Here is a 17,010-nt window from a genome sequence, read left to right on the forward strand (position 1 = left end):
CTCAACTCCAGTGACAGCCTGGCCTTCATTGGTGACAGGTTGCGCAGTATTCACTCAAGGATATAGTTTCCACAGGATTATTCTGGATATTTTTCCTTCTTTCATTTTGTTATGTTGTTTTCGTTTTGGGGGCACACCCAGTAGTGCTCAGGACTTACTCCTGGCTCTGTACTTAGAGGTCATTCCTGGCAGTTCTCATGGGACCATATTGGATGCCAGGTCAGCTGTGTGCAAGGCAAGCACCGTACCCGCCGTACTACCTCTCCAGCCCACACCAGTCTTCTTACTGAGTTGTAACTGACAGCTTTCCTCTCATATGCCTGTTTTTTCAGGTTGGTTTCTTCACTTAGTAATCTATATTTAAGGTTCCTTGTTTTTTTCTTCTACTTAAATTTTTATGTAAATTGAGGGGCCTCCCAAGAAGTGTCGGGGCTCCTCCTAGCAATTCTCAGGCAGGTGGACAGGTAGGTCAGTGCAGGGACCAAGGATGCGGTGCTGATTCGACCCCATGGCCACGTGGGACACCTGGCCATACTAGCAGCCCCTGGGCTTCGCCTGTTCATGGGCTGCGGTATCGGGATCATGCTAGGGCGGGTCGAATGCTGAGTTGCCGGGCCTGTGCCTGGTGCCTGGACTCTCTGTTCCTCTGTGTCTGCTCATGGCTTAATGGCTCTTTTTTTTAAAGTGCTGAATAATATTACATTGTCTGGATGTACTGTTGTGGTGTTTTGTTTTTTTAAACCACTCACCCGTTGAGAACTATCTCGAGTGCTCCTGAGTCCCAGTGATTAGTTTATCTGTTGCCTTTCCACTCCCTTTCCTTTCCCTCACTCTTGTTGCCATCATGATGACCTGCTGTGGTGCTCACATTGTGGGGGGTCATTGTGCTCCCAGGTGACACATCTTGTGGTAGACACACACACTCAACCAGGGCACTTTCTGGGCCACACTGTGCTGGCCCTTTGCTGCGGTGTTCATAGCCCTTTACTGTTGTGTTCATGGGGTTCCCTGTGGCCACTGCACGCGTGTCCCTTTAGCTCCGGTGCTCCCAGCCCCTCCCTCGTAGCTGTGGTGCTCACACACACTGACTGAGTTGAGGCGAGAAATCACCTGTGCAGAGCTCAAGTCTTGGACCCTTATGTTTCGGTAATCGTGAACAGACTGTCATAAACCCGTGTGTAGACTTCTACACAGACATGACCTCCCTTTGTGCAAGAATGTTCCAAGCAGCAGGACACTTGGCTCTCTCGGGTCAGAGAGTGCTGGGTTGGTAGGAACTGCCGGGCGCTCTCTGATGGGGGCTGTGTGCTCCTACTGGCCATGGATGGTATGTGGCTCCACGGCCTCCCTGGCATTTATGATGTCAGAGTGTTCCAGGCTGGGCCTCCTACAAGGCCGAGTGCAGTAGCATTAAAGGCCTTTGACGGGCCTCTCCCAGGTAGCATATGGCGGGGGTTCTCCACAGGTATTTGCTCCCAGTCTCGTTTGTGTACTGAACATCTGGGTAGCTTACTTGATGTGGTATCCGCTCATTTCTTTGCCCATTTTTTTCATTTGGACGATTTATTTTATTACATATCTCAGTGCTTTAAGGGTTCTGAGAATATTTTGGATAACAATCCTTTATCTGAAAGATGTTTATTGTGCAGCTGTTTCCTCCCATTCAGTGACTTGTCTTTTCCTTCCATAAGTCATCTGTCTCAGTTTCCATTCTAATGAAACCTCATGTATCGATGGGTTCTTCCCTGGGTCGTGCTTGTGGTGTGGTGTCCAAAGAAAGTCACTACCAACCTAAGGTCACCCGGTTTTCCTCCTGTATTATCTTCTGGGGCTTTTTTTTTTTTGCACTTTACATTTATGTCTATTATTCATTTGGAGCTAATTTTTTTTTTTTTTTTTGCTTTTTGGGTCACACCTGGCGATGCACAGGGGTTACTCCTGGCTCTGCACTCAGGAATCACCCCATGGCGGTGCTCAGGGGACCATATGGGATGCTGGGAATTGAACCCGGGTTGGCCGCATGTAAGGCAAATGCCCTACCCGCTGTGCTATCGCTCTAGCCCCTGGAGCTAATTTTTGTGAAAGATGTAAGAGGCCTTTATTTTATGTCTGGGTCATCATTTGTTTTACTGTCTTAATCTGGTGAAACTGCTTACCAGTAGATACCACGAGCTGGTGACTTACACACAGCAAATAGTAGGGGCTGGAGAGATAGCACAGTGGATAGGGCACTTGCCTTAGACATAGCAGACCCAGGTTCCATCCCTTGCATCCCTTATGGTCCTCTGAACCCTGCCAGGAATGATCCTCGAGCACAAAATCAGGAGTAAGCCCTGAGCATAACCAGGTGTGGCACAAAAGCAGCCTTGGTGTCTGGTGGCACCTTGCTTATTTTATGACTTTTGAGACCTCTGCCTGGTGGGAGAAGCCAGGGGTCTCTGAGGCTCATTTATAGGGGTACTGGGCCCACCCTGTGGGCTTAGCAGCACAGTCAGTCACTCTTCAGAGCCCACCTCCATTGCTGTTCCCTCATGGGTAGGATTTTGGCACATGAATTTGGGGGAACATAAACATTCAATCTATAGCAAGCACCATTTTTCATGACCGTCTTTCTCTGCTGAATTGCAAAATCAGTTTAGTAAAAAATCAGTTGATACCTGAATACCTGAATAGAAAGACAGCCCACAGTCTGAGAGGATATATTCACCCACCTCTCTTCTGACTAAGGGTTAACTCCAAGGCATATAAGGTAGAACAATAAAAAAGCAAGCATCCCTATCAATAAAAGGGGAGGAAAGATGAACAGAAATCTCTTCAAGGAAGATACTCAGATGGCTAGTAAGTATATGGGAAAATGCTCTGTGTCATTTAGCATCAGTGAAGTGTAAATCAGAACAGTAAGATCTGACCTCACTCCAGTGAGATGGCACCTGACACTGAGAACGGGGTGTGGGGAAAGGAGTCCCTCACTCACTGTTGGTGGGAACTTAAGTAGGTTTTATCTTTTTTTTTTTTGTTGTTTTTGGGTCACACCTGGCGATGCACAGGGGTTACTCCTGGCTCTTCACTCAGGAATTACTCCTGGCGGTGCTCAGGGGACCATATGGGATGCTGGGATTAGAACCCGGGTCGGCCGCGTGCAAGGCAAACGCCCTACCCGCTGTGCTATCGCTCCAGCCCCGGTTTTATCTTTTTTGAAAACAGGATGGACACTTAGAACTATGAAACCATATGACCCAGCAGTTCCATTTCTTGGCGTCTACCGCAAGGGGCCTAAAACTGTATTCCAAAAACATTGGCAGTCCTGTGCTCATTGCAGCAATATTCACAGTAATAACACTGGGCTGGAGAGATAATACAGCGGGTGAGGCGCTTGCCTTGCGCACAGCCTATCGGTTCGATCCCCAGCACCACGTATGGTCCCCTGAGCAACGCCAGGATTGATCCCTGAGTGCAGAGCAAGGACCAAGTATCAAGCACTGCTGGGCGTGGTCTCCCAAACAGTAAACAAACCAAAACAAAACCCAAACAAATAGAAAACAAGTTAAAAAAAAAAAACCACACTAGGTAAAAATCTGAAACAATTCAAGTGTCCAAGAACAGACAGAGAACTGGATAAAGAAACTGTGGCACATACACTTAGTGAGTGGAACATTACTTAGCAGTGAGAGAAGACCAAATCATGCCATTTTCTGCTCCATGGGTGGTTCTGGAGAGTCTCACGCTGACCGATGTGAGACCAGTTCTACTTGTCTGTAGAACTGAGCCTACCCTGGCGTGGGGATGGGAGACTGGAATTGGGGGACATTGAGAGCATGGTGGAGGGAGTGGTGCTGTGCATTGAAACCCTGTCATTAATAGTGTTGCAAATAATAGTTCCTAAAAAACAACAGAAACCCCCAAGCAGTTGACTGCTTATATGGGTCTATTTCCAATTTCTAGTCTGTTACACGAGTCTGTTCTCTCTTCTCTTACTAAACTGCAGTGATTTTGATGGAGACTCTTAAGCAGTACCCAGCGGGCTGTGGATGGTTACATGCTGGCAGTGCTAGGGTCACCAGGTGGGCGAGCTAGTCATGCTCCGTGGATGGAGTCATGCGGGAATTGAATCCAGGGCCCTGTACCCCAGGCATCTGTTCCCACCCTGGGAGTCTCCACCCTCACCCAGCCACACTATTTTGATGACTGTAGCTTTATAAGGAAGTTCTGAAGTCAAACAGTCTCTGTACTTTAACTTGTTCTTCCGCCTCAACATTGTGCTGGTCATTCTGGGGCTCTAGCTTCTGTAGAACTTAAAAATCATCTTGCTGATAGCCACAAATAACTTGCTGGGATTTGGGTTATGACTATATTAAATTGGTGGAACCAGTTTGGAAGAACTGACAGTCTGATTATATTGTTTTCCTGACAGTGACCATGGAAAACCTATTTTTTAAATTTATTTAATCAGGAACTTAAAGTTTTATTCACCTATGTCCTGGACATTTTCTTAGATTTATACCTAAGCACTGACTTTTTTTGTTTTTGCACTAATGTGATTTTTTTTTTCATTTCAAAGTCTACTTGTTTATTGCTGGTGTTAGGAAGTGGTTAACTTTTGTATATTACCTTGCATTCTTCAACGTGGCCACAATGTGCATTGTAGTTATCTTCTGGACTATTTTTGATTTTCTGCGTGTTGATCCGGCCCTCCATGAGCAAAGCTGGTGTTACTATTCTTTCCAGTCTGTGTTCTTGCCCTTTCTCGTCTTATTGCACTAGGCAACATTTCCAGTATGAATATCTAACAGGACTGATGTCACTCCTGTCTTAAAGGAAAGCAGAAACTTCTCATCACTAAATATGGTGTTTGTGACAGGGTTTGTATTTATTGGAGTTTGTGGGTGTTTGCTGTGGACAGAAGTGTGTCCTGTCAGGATTTGTAGGTCGAAGCCCTAAGTGTCCAGTGTGTTTAAAGAGAGACTCTTTTCGAGTTGAAAAGGACAGAATGAAATGATAAGGTGGGTTCTGCTCTGGTAAGGGAAGAGATGCCAGAGGGCCTGCTGCCTCTCCAGAGACCCCACTAGACACGCCCCCCATGCCGGTGCCCACCAGCCCTGGAAGACATGTCACACCCCTCGCCAGACTCTACTCTCCTTATTTTGGATTTCCATCTCCTAGATGCGTAAGAAAGTTATTTCTGTTGTTTGAACCCATGATAATTTGCTATGGTAGCCTCAGCAGACAAATGCAGTCTTCTTTATCAGATTTTAAAAGGTTTCTAGTTTGCTGAGTGATTCGTTATTATGAACGGGTTTGTCATATGCTTTTCTTGTGTCTGATGACATGGTCATGTTTCTCTGTTGAAGGCAGTTCACGTGATGGGTCACATTCATTTATTTTCCCCTTCCCTTGGCTTTGTTATGATGTCCAGCGATCAGACACCCGGGTGCAGTGTGCCAGGGTCCCACACAGGCTGTGCTGGGGATTGCATTTGGTGTGGGTGCTGCCAGGATCGAGCTCACGGGCTTGTGTAGGTCAGGCAGGTACTTTTCCATGGAGCGACATCCCTGGGCTTCTGAGTCTTGTTTTGTCAATTTTTAAATTTTAAAAATATTTTTAGCTTTATTTAAACACCCTGGTTTACAGTTGTTCATTGTACAGTCACTGCAGGCTTTTGATGTGCCAACCCCAACTCCATCACCTGAGTGACCTTCCCTCACCATGTCCCCGTTTTCCCAGCCACGCCCAAGCCTGCTGTTTTAGCAGGCACATACTAATTTGTTTTGTATTACTTGTTACAACCAAGTGGCTAAAGGAATCATTAAGAATACTCCAGTAGACGGCCCTTGCAGCATGGCCGCTGGCGCCGCCGCTGCCGTGGCGTTCCTGGGCCAGGAGAGCCGATCCCGGGCTGGGGCCATCGGGGTCTGTGCTTCCTGGCGCCCATCACGATGGACAGCTTTTTCTCCAGCTGCGAGCTCTCTGGCCGCACCCGGTCTTTCACCTTCAAGGTAGAGGAGGACGCCACCGAGCACGTGCTGGCTTTGACCATGCTCTGCCTCACCGAGGGGGCCACGAAGAGCGTAACGTGGTGGGAGTCTGACCCAGAACCGCGGCCCTCAGGAGATTGCTGTCCCTGTGGCCAGCCTCACGTTGTCCCGCCAGCCATACTCAGTCTGGATGGCTTGAGCCCCGGCCGCCAGTGGCCTCCGTCTGCAGTCAGGGTCTGGTCCAGTCAGGGTCACTGGGCGCCACCAGATCGTGACGATCAGCAGTGATGTTTCTGAGTGAAGATGAGGTTGGGCTGTGCTCCATCCTGCCTGCTAAGAAGCAGGGGGCAGGCCCTCGTTCTGGGTCAGCAAGTCCCTGCTGTGTGTGCCATGCACCGTGTTCCTGTACAAGGTTTGAAAATCTTTTTTTTTTCTCTTTGGGTGACACCCAGCGATGTGCAGGGGTTACTCCTGGCTCTGCACTCAGGAATTACTTCTGGCAGTGCTGGGGGACCATGTGGGATGCTGGGAATCGAACCCAGGTCGTCTGTGTGCAAGGCAGACGCCTTACCCGATGTACGGTCGCTCTAGCCCAGGTTTGAAAATCTTAAATGTTTCTTCTCCTTTGAAGAGGAAGGCATGGTGCTGGGAGAGAGAGTCGTGTTATCTATGGGATCCTGGTTGTGTTCTAAGCCTCTGCCAAACCTATCGAGGATTTCCTTTTTCTCAGGGAGAATTCTGAACTGCTACCCTGTTACTTTCTCCTTTTTTTTTTTTTTTTTTGCTTTTTGGGTCACACCTGGTGATGCACAGGGGTTACTCCTGACTCTGCACTCAGGAATTACCCCTGGTGCTGCTCGGGGGACCATGGGATGCTGGGAATCGAACCTGGGCCGCCCGCGTGCAAGGCAAACGCCCTACCTGCTGTGCTATTGCTCCAGCCCCTTTCTCTCTCCTTTCTTATAGTCCTAGTTCAGGGCTACATATTTGTAACACTTTTTACATTTTTGGATCACTTGTATCACATGTATCACTTGTCCTCCCATTGATCTTCGCTGGAGCAGGCACCAGTAATGTCTCCATTTGTCCCTGTCCCTTGCTAGTGTAGCCCAATGATATTTGCTCGCTCCAGGAACAGGAAGAGCCTCAAACCGTTCATTCAGGGTTTTGATGAAGAGGTTCTGACCATCTTGTTGGTGGATGGCCACTCGGTCTTTTGACATAACGTGGAATCCAGTCGGTAACAGCTCTAGTCCAGCGGTTGTCTCTGAATCGCATTACATGTCCAGCCCATCTGATTTTTGGTGCCTTGGCAAACAAGACAGCATCCCTGATTCTTGATCGATGACGGAGGTCGGAACTCTGGATTCCTTCTCTCACTTGAATGAGACGTGATACTCCAAGCATAGCGCTTTCGATTCCTCTTTGGGGTATCCGAATAGCATTCTCATCCTGTTTTTGTAGGGCCCAGGTCTCTGAGGTGTATGTTAGTGCAGGAAGGATAGTGGAGTTGAAAAGATGTGCCCGGAGTTGGAGGTTCTTTGTCCTCTTAACCACTTCTTCAATGCTCTTGAAGGTGTTCTACGCTGCCCTCTTCCTCCTGCGCAGTTCTGGTGCCAAGTCATTCCTCATGTTGAGTTCTTGACCTAGGTACACATAGCTGCTGCATTCGGAGATGTTTGTTCCATTGAGAGCAAATGGAACATTGGGGAGTAGCTTGTTTTTCATGAACATCGTTTTGCTGAGATTCAGCTGCAGTCTGACCTTTCCACACTCACGGTTGAAGTTGGTCAGCATTTGTGCCATTTGGCTAATGTTTGACGTTATGAGAACAGTGTCATCAGCGAAGCGAAGGTGGTGTAGTTGCCGATCGCCTATCTTCACTCCCATTCCTTGCCATTCTAGTCATCACATTGTGTTCTCGAGGGTGGCACTGTAGAGTTTCGGTGAAATGGTATCACCCTGCCGAACCCCTCTCTTTACATCAATGATCACTTCCTTGTAGAATGGTGAGATCCTGATGGTGAATTCATAATACAGTTCACGGAGGATCCTGATGTATTGAGTTTGAATGCCCTGTTTGGCTAGGGCTTCGATGACCGCTTCAGTCTCAACAGAATCAAAGGCCTTCTTTAAATCGATGAACATTAGACAGAGCGGCATCTTGAACTCTCGTGAAACTTCAATGAGTTTGGTCACTGTGTAGATATGGTCAATCATGCTGAATCCTTTTTGGAACCCAACTTGCTCGCATGGTTGTCCTTTGTCTAGTGTTCTGCCTATTCTATTCAGGATGACACGAGTGAACAACTTGCAGACGACAGACAACAGGCAGATTGGGTGATAGTTGCTGTTGTCGTGGATGTCTCCCTTCTTGTACAACAGAACAGTGCTGCTGGTTTTCCACTGAGATGGAACCTTGCATTCAGACAGGTAGCATGTGAAGAGCTGAGCCAGTGTATTAACGAGTACTGGCGGCAGATTCTTCAGGTGTTCGGGTCTGACCTTGTCTGGACTAAATGCTGTATGCATCTTTACCGACGAAATGGCATGTTGTATTTCGGAAGGGAGGACATTGGGAATGATATATCCATCCTGTGGAATTTGGTATGTGTCAACGAGATCCGAGTAGAAGTCGTGAATAATCCTCTCCATTGCCTTTCTAGAAGATGTGATAGATCCATCAAGACGTCGGAGGGCAGTCATCTTGGTTTTGTAGTTGGTGAAGGACAGGCAGGCATTGCGAATACTTTTCCTGGCTTCTGCCGAGTTGGCTAACACTGCTGCTCTTCTCTCTTTGAGGTCTTTCTTTATCGCTTCTCTGCACAGCTTTGCGAGCTCAGACCTTAGCTTGTGGTTGCCTGAGGCTCGCTTGGCACATTTTGGAATAAAGTGGCCTAGGATGTTTTTTGCAATCAGGAAAAAAAAAGAATATTTCAGTAAAAGAAAATTTGTGAAATTTGTGGAAATTGTTATATTTCACTACAGGGATGTTAAATCTTTTTCTGAGGATTTACTAAGCTGTTTGTTGCTAGTTGAATCTTCGTATTATTGTTAAACCAGCCTTTCACACATGGAATAAATTCCCCTTGATTGTATTGTATACTTTTTTTTACACATTTTTGGGGGATCAGATTTGCAAATACTTTGTCTAGTATCTTTGCATCTGAGAGGTTTGAGTCTGTAGTTCTCTTTGCTGAAAAACATTCACTTGTTCTTTTTACTCTCCTGGGGAGCAAGCTCCAGGCCTCATGGCAGGGCCGGCATCCCGCTGCTGAGCAGACCCCGGCCCTCGTAAGGTTTTTGTCTGGTTTTGGAAGCTGAGTAATGCTGGTTCCATAGAATGTGCTAGAAATCATTTCCCATGCTTCTGTTTCTGAATGTGATTGTAGAGAACTGATGGAATCACTCCCTCACATGGTAGAAGGTGCCAGTGAACTCCCCAGGGCCAGGGCTTTCTGTTGCCGAGGTTGGTTATTACTGATTCCATTTCTTTGATAGACTTAAGCCTGTGTATTTATGTATTTATTTTGCTGTGTGGGGGGGCACACCCAGCGATGCTCAGAGATTACTCCTGGCTCTGCACTAAGGAACCTCTCCTGGTGGTGCTCCAGGACCATGTGTGGGGCTGGGGATGGAACCCGAGTTGGCTGCCCACTGGACTCTCTCTGGCCCCAAAAGCCTGCTGATATTCTCAGGTGAGTTTGGGAGATTGTGTCTGCCCGGGAACTGGTGTGGTTCCTGAGGCTGTGGAGGAGCTGTGTGTTACAGGGTTCTCTGCTGCGGTCTTCCTCGTGTCCTCGGAATCTACCTTCCCTTCTTCATCTCTGCCTTTCCTGCACCCTCTCTTTTTCCTAAGCCTGATGTAAAACATCAAATCTATTGAATTTTTTCTTTTTGTTGCTGTTGTTTTGGGGTCACACCCAGTGGTGCTCAGGGTCACTCCTGGCTCTGCACTCAGGCCGTGTGGGATGCCAGGGATCAGGCTCAGCTCATCCGGTGCCAGACAGCTTCCCTCCCTGCCGTACTACCACTCCATCCCCAAGGCTATTGAACATTTCCCCCTGCAAAATAACAGCTTTGGTTTCATTGATTCTTCTCTATTAATTTTCTATTTACAATTTAATTGGTTTCTGCCTTTTTCAAAAATGCCTTTTCTTTTTGTTTAAATTAAAAAAAAATTTAATGTAGGAGTACTGCTATTTATTCAGCCACTGGTTAAGTTGACTGAAGCGGGCATGAACCCCACAAAAATGCTTTTCTTGGTCTTCCTGTGCACCTGGTTTCCTCTCTCACTTTCATTTTCCAATGTGGAAGCCTATTATTTACTCTAAAGCTCCTTAATAGATGCACCAAATACTATAAATTTCCTTCTAAGCACTGTTTGTTCTGCATCCCACACACTTGACATTTTATTACACTTCACTTGTTATAATATTTTAAAAAATTATAACTTTGATGCTGGTGTAATGTGTGTCTTATTTGTACGTGTGTTGCTTAGTCCCCACATATTTGGGAGTTTTTGCTTAGTTTCCCATTTTTCATCTCCACTGCATGTTGGGGACACACTCTGTATTGTTACTATTCCTGGAAATGCATGTGTTTGTTGGGGGGCTACATCTGGCAGCTCAGAGCTAGCTGCTGGCTTTGTACTCAGGGCTCACTCCTGTGGGTGCTGAGGATTGAACCCCAGTCAGCTATGTGCAAAGCGAGTGCCTTACCTGCTGCATGTCGCTCCGACCTACTTCTTGGAAAGTTGTAAGCTGTGTCTTCCAACCACAGCTGTGGCCTGAGTGAGCTTCCCTGTGTGCGTGAGAGGAATCTGTCTGAGCTGGACTAAGTGCTCTTTGAATGTTGCTGGTTTCCGGTTGGCTCCTGGTGTCGCTGACTCCCACTCTGCCCCATTGATTTTGTGCCACTGACTCTGACTGTAGCTGGGTGTTGGACGCTCTGGCAAAGAGAAGCAGCTACTTCGCCTCGTGGATTTGACACATTCTTTCATGCGCATACACACCGTATCAAGCATTGGAAGATCTTGAAGAAACACCCCATCGGCCTATGATTCGGGGTTGGTCCTGGACTGTCCAGCCTCAGAAGTCAGTTTAGTCTGAAACCAAGAGTCACTGAGAGTCACTGGACTTTGTCATAGGGCCACATTGGACCATAGGGGTGACACTTGGTCAGGGACACTCAGGGGAAGACCAGTGCCACACCTGGCAGTGCTTCTTCCACTTGTGTGCCCGTGCTGTCTCACACCAGGCCCATGTTCACACCCATGCCCGTGCTCTCACACCCATGCTCTGTCACACCCATGCCTGTGCTCTGTCACACCCGTGCTCTCTCGCACCCATGCTCTGTCACACCCATGTCTGTGCTCTCACCTGTGTCTCTCACACCCGTGCTCTCTACACCCATGCTCTCTACACCCGTGCTCTCTCACCCTGCCTTGTCCTTGCCCTGCCATTAGCACCGTGTCCCAGACTCCTCTAGCGGGTGCATCTGTGCTGGGGTGTGGCTTTCTCCGTGCCTCTGCTTCATACGTTGACATTCCGCTCACCTTTCGTGTGGAATGCAGAGCCTCCTTAGCGGGAGAGCAGAGAGCGTATCATAAGGTGAAAGCAGGGCGATGCCTGGCCTGGCCCGGAGGCCCCCCAGACTACCGAACCTTTCTGCTTTGCCAGTGGCAGCGGAGGTCCACGTGACGGAGGTTCCCTGCCTTACCCCTTGTGAGTGCTGATTCAGGGGCACAGTCCTGGTCGCCATCATCCATTTTCAGAACTGTCACTTCCAGTGACTGTACCACTAGATAACCCCATGTCCCAGTCACAGCTCCACTGGGTCCCCTGAGCTGGTGACCCCCATGTGCCTGCTCAGGGGCAGCCTCTCCCTTGGGCCCCTCCTGCGGGGGAGGTGCCTGGGCTGGCGGGGGTGGCGGGCCGGGGATCGAGGGCGCCAGCGGTGGACTCCCGAGACTGAGACCCCGGGCATCACAGGGCTTGCCTGCACTACTGTGCAGTCCCCAGGGACTGCCGGGACAGATGCTGTGGCGGCATGACGTGAGGTGGCTCTGTCGGCACTCACAGGAAACCCGCCTGCGGTGGAGAGCGTGTTGCCATTAGCTGTGCTTGGTCGGGGCGCGTCCGCTCCGTTCACCAGCCTGCGCCTGCTCGCGGCTGTACAGGATGGAGGGGAGATGTCCTCATTCGCGTGCCGGCCCCTCCGGAAAGGGTGCTTCCGGGGCATCTGGGAGGGCAGGAACTTGGGCTCTGTTCGGGCTTCCAGGCAGGTGCAGAGGTCCGGGGGCCCACGGGGACGCCCGGCAGCACCTGTGCCTCAGAGGGTTGTACGTATGTGCATGGCGAGTGTGCCCATGTGTGCCTGTGTGTGCCTACATGTATGTGCACCTGTATGTGTGCTGATACTCTGTGCACATGTGAGCGTTTGCGTGTGTGTGCCTGTGGGTGTCTGTACATGTGTGTCTACATGTGTCTGCCCCTGCCACTATGTGTGCCTATGCCCATCTATGCGGCATAACCAGTCGCAGGGACACATGTGTGTGTCCCTGTGTGCATGTCCATGAGTATGTGCATGCATGCAGTGTGGATCCACATATGTGCCCATACATGTGCATGCATGCAGTGTGTATTCACATGAGTGCATATACTACACTTACAGGGGTGCAGACCGTGGGTGCCTGCTCTGTGCACGGACACCGCCCTCTCCTTTTTTGCTCTCTGTGGACGGGTTGGTTTCCTCAGAGACTCTCCCTGTTTCCGGGAATCACAGCCAGCTTCAGTAGCAGGGTCCAGCCTCCCCACTCCGGCCTGTTCTGTCTGTCTTCGTGTGGCTGAGAGCTCTGTGCAGTCACCACAGGCTGTCCTGTATCACTTGCTTTGCTTTGTTTTGGGGCCATACCCAGCAGTGCTCAGGACTGACTCCTGAGTCTGTGCTCAGGGATCGCTCCTGGTAGTGCCCAGGGGACCACATGGGGTGCTGGGATCAAACCTGGGCTGGCTGCCTGTAAGGCGAGTGCCCTCCCTGCTGTTCCATTCTCCGGATGCTCATAGACCGGCCAGGTGAGAGGCTGACAGGCCTTGCTGTGAACTCACCGAGGGGACAAGGGGAGGGGAGAGGAAGGAGACCCCCAAACTCACTGACTCACCGAAAGGATCCCTTTGGTAGTTAATGTCATTAACATCCAGTGAAGCTAGTAGCTGAGGGACTTGGTTTTGTTTGGGGCCACACCCGGTGGTGCTCAGGCCTGACTCCTGGCTCTGCTCCCAGGAATCACTCCTGGCAGTGCTCAGGGGATTAAGCCTGGGTTGGCTGAGTTCAAGGCAGAGGCCTCCCTGCTGTGCGCTCTCCCCGGTCCTCGGGGCTCTCATTTGGACAGTGTTCTTGGGAGTACACGGACGCAGAGTCCGAGAGGCAGAACATGGCTCCTAGAATTCCTGCTTGGAAGTTGGGCCTCAGCCCCTGAGCATGTGCAGTCGGGTTCCGTGAGGTGCCGGGACAGCCTTGTCCAGGTGCCTGTGTCCTGGTGGAAAGGGGTGTGGGCAGACTCAGGAGGTGACGTTGGAGCTGGACACAGGCCTGCGGGTCTCAGCCTTCTGGGCAGCCCGTCTGGGTGGTCCCGGCTGGAGCTCCGTGTGCCTTCCGGCTCTCCGGGGCAGCGCCTCTGCACAGGGTGGGTGGCGCCTCAGTGATGCGGGGGGGCTGTCCTGGGCCTGATGGGGCCGCGTGGGGCGGCCACGGGCCCTCGGAGCTCAGGGTGTTGTGTCCAGGGCCCCTTTGGGCTGGCTCGACCCTGGTACCAGCTGTCAGGAGGCTGTCATGGTCGTCCAGCGGCGGGCTCCTCGCCTCCACGCCCGAGCCCTGCGGAGCCGCAGAGGGCAGACGGGGAAGCCGGGAAGGCTTGCTGTGGTGTGGGGCTCAGCCGCGTCTGCAGCGGCACATGTGTGACCTGCACCCGCCCAGCCCTGCCGCGGTGAGTCAGGCGAGAGGGGAGGCCCGAGATCTCGCCCCAGCGCGTCTTTGCACCGCATCCCCCGTGTGTTGGGCGGAGAGTGTGGGATTGGCGCGGCGGGACCGGTGGCCTCTGCCCGCCCCCTCGCCCAACCCTCTCTAGCCCAGACCACTCAGGGTGCTCAGAGAAGGGCTCCGTGCTTGGCTAGTGTCTACTGTCCTTATTTAGGGTTTTCGGGGCGGGGGTGTGTGTGGTCCGTACCCGGCTGTGCTCAGGACTTACCCCTGACTGTGCTCAGGGGTCACTGCTGGCAGTGCCCAAGGGACCTTGTGTAGCGCTGGGATGGAGTCAGTGGCTGTGTGCGTGGCACGTGCACTCCCGGCCCACGTGGCTCTTGATTTGAAAGATCCAGGGCCTGGGGCCAGGCCTCAGGTTGGAACAGGAGTTGGGAGCACTGGAAACGGGGGTTGGCCTTGGATTCCACACACCCACCCGCTCAGCACCCTTGTCCCTGACGCTCTTCTTGCCCTCCTGCTGGCCGCCAGCAGCCCCGGTGCCTGGACTCGCCCGCCCACTGTCTCCCCCGGTGACCTCCCGGCCCGGCCGCCCCCCCCGGAGAGACTGCTGTGCCAAGCCCAGCCTCCGCACCGCCCTCCTGCCTCGGAGCAGCCCCAGACAGGTGCTGGGACCACAAGGTGGCCAGAACATGGCCACCCCCGGGCCTCTCAGTCCTGGCTCCCACACACGGCCGAAAGCTGGGCTAGACACCATGGCCTGGCTGGCCTGGACAGTGAAATAAGAATGGTTTTTCACTGGGGATTCATGCCCCTTTATAGCAATGTCTGCGGGCTGCGCGGCCACAGCACTGGGCACAGAGGGCTCCTAGCCCAGTGCTCTCAGCCACTGCACTTTTCTGGAGGGTGGGTGCTGTGAGTACCGGGGTGCTAGCTGTCCTGTGTCTGTGATATTGGGCGGCCCCAGCCCCTGGCCCCCGGGCACTGACGTTAACGGGCAGGGCCTAGGCATGGGAGCCGGGTCACTGCCTGGATGGAGTTTTGGGCATGTGGTGTTCCCTCGCCAGTGCCACTGCCGAGGCTCTGGGCCCGCTCACAGGGTGAGGAGGGCAGGCAGGGACGGGGAGGGGGGCTTTCAGGGAAAGGGAGGGGCGGGGCACAGACAGGACAGTGACCGGGAGCCCTGAGGGGCCTGTCAGTGGTGTCTGGTTTCAGGGGCCCTGGCTGGCCGCCCCCTCTGTGCTTGGGCCTGGGAGCTAGAAGCCACTGCTCCCTACCCTGCTCTTCCCGCTCCCTCCTTCACTGTGCTCCCACCCAGACCCCCTCCGCTACCTCCATCCTCCTTCCTGCCCTCCCTCCTGCCGCCCTCTCTCCTTCCTGTCCTCCCTCCTGCCGCCCTCCCTCCTGCCACCCTCCCTCCTGCCGCCCTCCCTCCTGCCGGCCTGTCCTTCTGAGCTGACCTGAAGCAGCAGCTCTTTCACTGATCCCTGATGGGTGTTGGAGGAAGGACATCTGGGGCAACTATTTCTAGAAGGTTCCTTAGGGAGGGGTTTCTGAGGTGCTTCCTCCATGCCCCCAGGTTGGGCCTGTGGACCCTGGCACACTCGTGGCATGGGCGCCCCTTCGTCTGCACGTGGACAAGTCTGGGAGGACCGCAAGGCAGGGCAGCACCCTGACTGCACCCGCAGGGAGGGCCCCGGGGTCACCGGGCAGCAGCTGGGGGCACCACGTGGCCCTGTCCCGGGTGCACTGGGGTGAGGCTGTGGGGAGGAGGAGCCCGCGGTGGCGGCCACACGGCCCTCTTTGTCCCTGCGTCTCTCCTGCTTAGGGCCGCTGCCCTGGCCGGAGGCGCCTGCTTCTCCCAGGGACCAAAGCGCAGCTCTGAGCGCGGCCCGTCCGGTGAGCTGAGGCGGTGGCACTGGCCACCGGGCTGAGGAAGGGGCCACTGCACTTGGCGCGACGCTTTCTGTGCGGCCAGTGGGAGCTTTTCGTGAAGCTCTATCTGGGAAGATCCGAGCAAAAAGATCCGCTGGGACCGGAGCAGTAGTGTAGCCGGGAGGGCACTGTATGCGTCAGCTGTCCCGGTGTGATCCTGGGGCCCATACGGACCCCCAAGCCCACCAGGAGTCACCCTGAGCACTGCCGGGTGTGGCTGGACAACTAGGAAAGGAGGACAAGTGCTTCCCTTGAGGTGCTTCCTGTGGGCAGAGCACGCTCGCAGGGGCGGGGTGCAAGAGGCAGGGTGCGCCCAAGCCGCCCCACACTGTGGGGCTCCAGAGTTGTGCTCCGTGCTCCTCCTGCTCCTCCAGTCACGCTCCGTGCTCCTTCCTGCCCTCCCGTCATGCTCCTGCTCCTCCTGCTCCTCCCGTCATGCTCCGTGCTCCTCCTGCTCCTCCCGTCACGCTCTGTGCTCCTTCCTGCCCTCCCGTCATGCTCCTGCTCCTCCTGCTCCTCCCGTCATGCTCCGTGCTCCTCCTGCTCCTCCCGTCACGCTCTGTGCTCCTTCCTGCCCTCCCATCACGCTCCGTGCTCCTCCTGCTCCTCCCATCACACTCCGTGCTCCTCCTGCTCCTCCCGTCACGCTCTGTGCTCCTCCTGCTCCTCCCGTCACGCTCCGTGCTCCTCCTGCTCCTCCCGTCACGCTCCGTGCTCCTTCCTGCCCTCCCGTCAAGCTCCTGCTCCTCCTGCTCCTCCCGTCATGCTCCGTGCTCCTCCTGCTCCTCCCGTCATGCTCCGTGCTCCTCCTGCTCCTCCCGTCACGCTCCGTGCTCCTTCCTGCCCTCCTGTCACGCTCCGTGCTCCTCCTGCTCCTCCCATCACACTCCGTGCTCCTCCTGCTCCTCCCGTCAAGCTCCTGCTCCTCCTGCTCCTCCCGTCACGCTCCGTGCTCCTTCCTGCCCTCCCGTCAAGCTCCTGCTCCTCCTGCTCCTCCCGTCATGCTCCGTGCTCCTCCTGCTCCTCCCGTCACGCTCCGTGCTCCTTCCTGCCCTCCTGTCACGCTCCGTGCTCCTCCTGCTCCTCCCATCACACTCCGTGCTCCTCCTGCTCCTCCCGTCAC

The 17,010-nt window shown here is 53.1% G+C and overlaps 1 protein-coding gene and 1 pseudogene across 8 annotated transcripts in view; both read left to right on the forward strand.

Annotated features, from left to right (window-relative positions):
* The window catches only part of CAMK2B (calcium/calmodulin dependent protein kinase II beta), a 68,580-nt gene that overhangs the window by 14,664 nt on the left and 36,906 nt on the right, over positions 1-17,010 (forward strand). The window lies entirely within an intron of this gene.
* LOC101549402 (nucleoplasmin-3-like) lies at positions 5,830-6,273 on the forward strand (annotated as a pseudogene).

The sequence above is a fragment of the Sorex araneus genome, chromosome 3, assembly GCF_027595985.1.
Source record: "Sorex araneus isolate mSorAra2 chromosome 3, mSorAra2.pri, whole genome shotgun sequence".
Taxonomy (NCBI): Eukaryota; Metazoa; Chordata; class Mammalia; order Eulipotyphla; family Soricidae; genus Sorex; species Sorex araneus.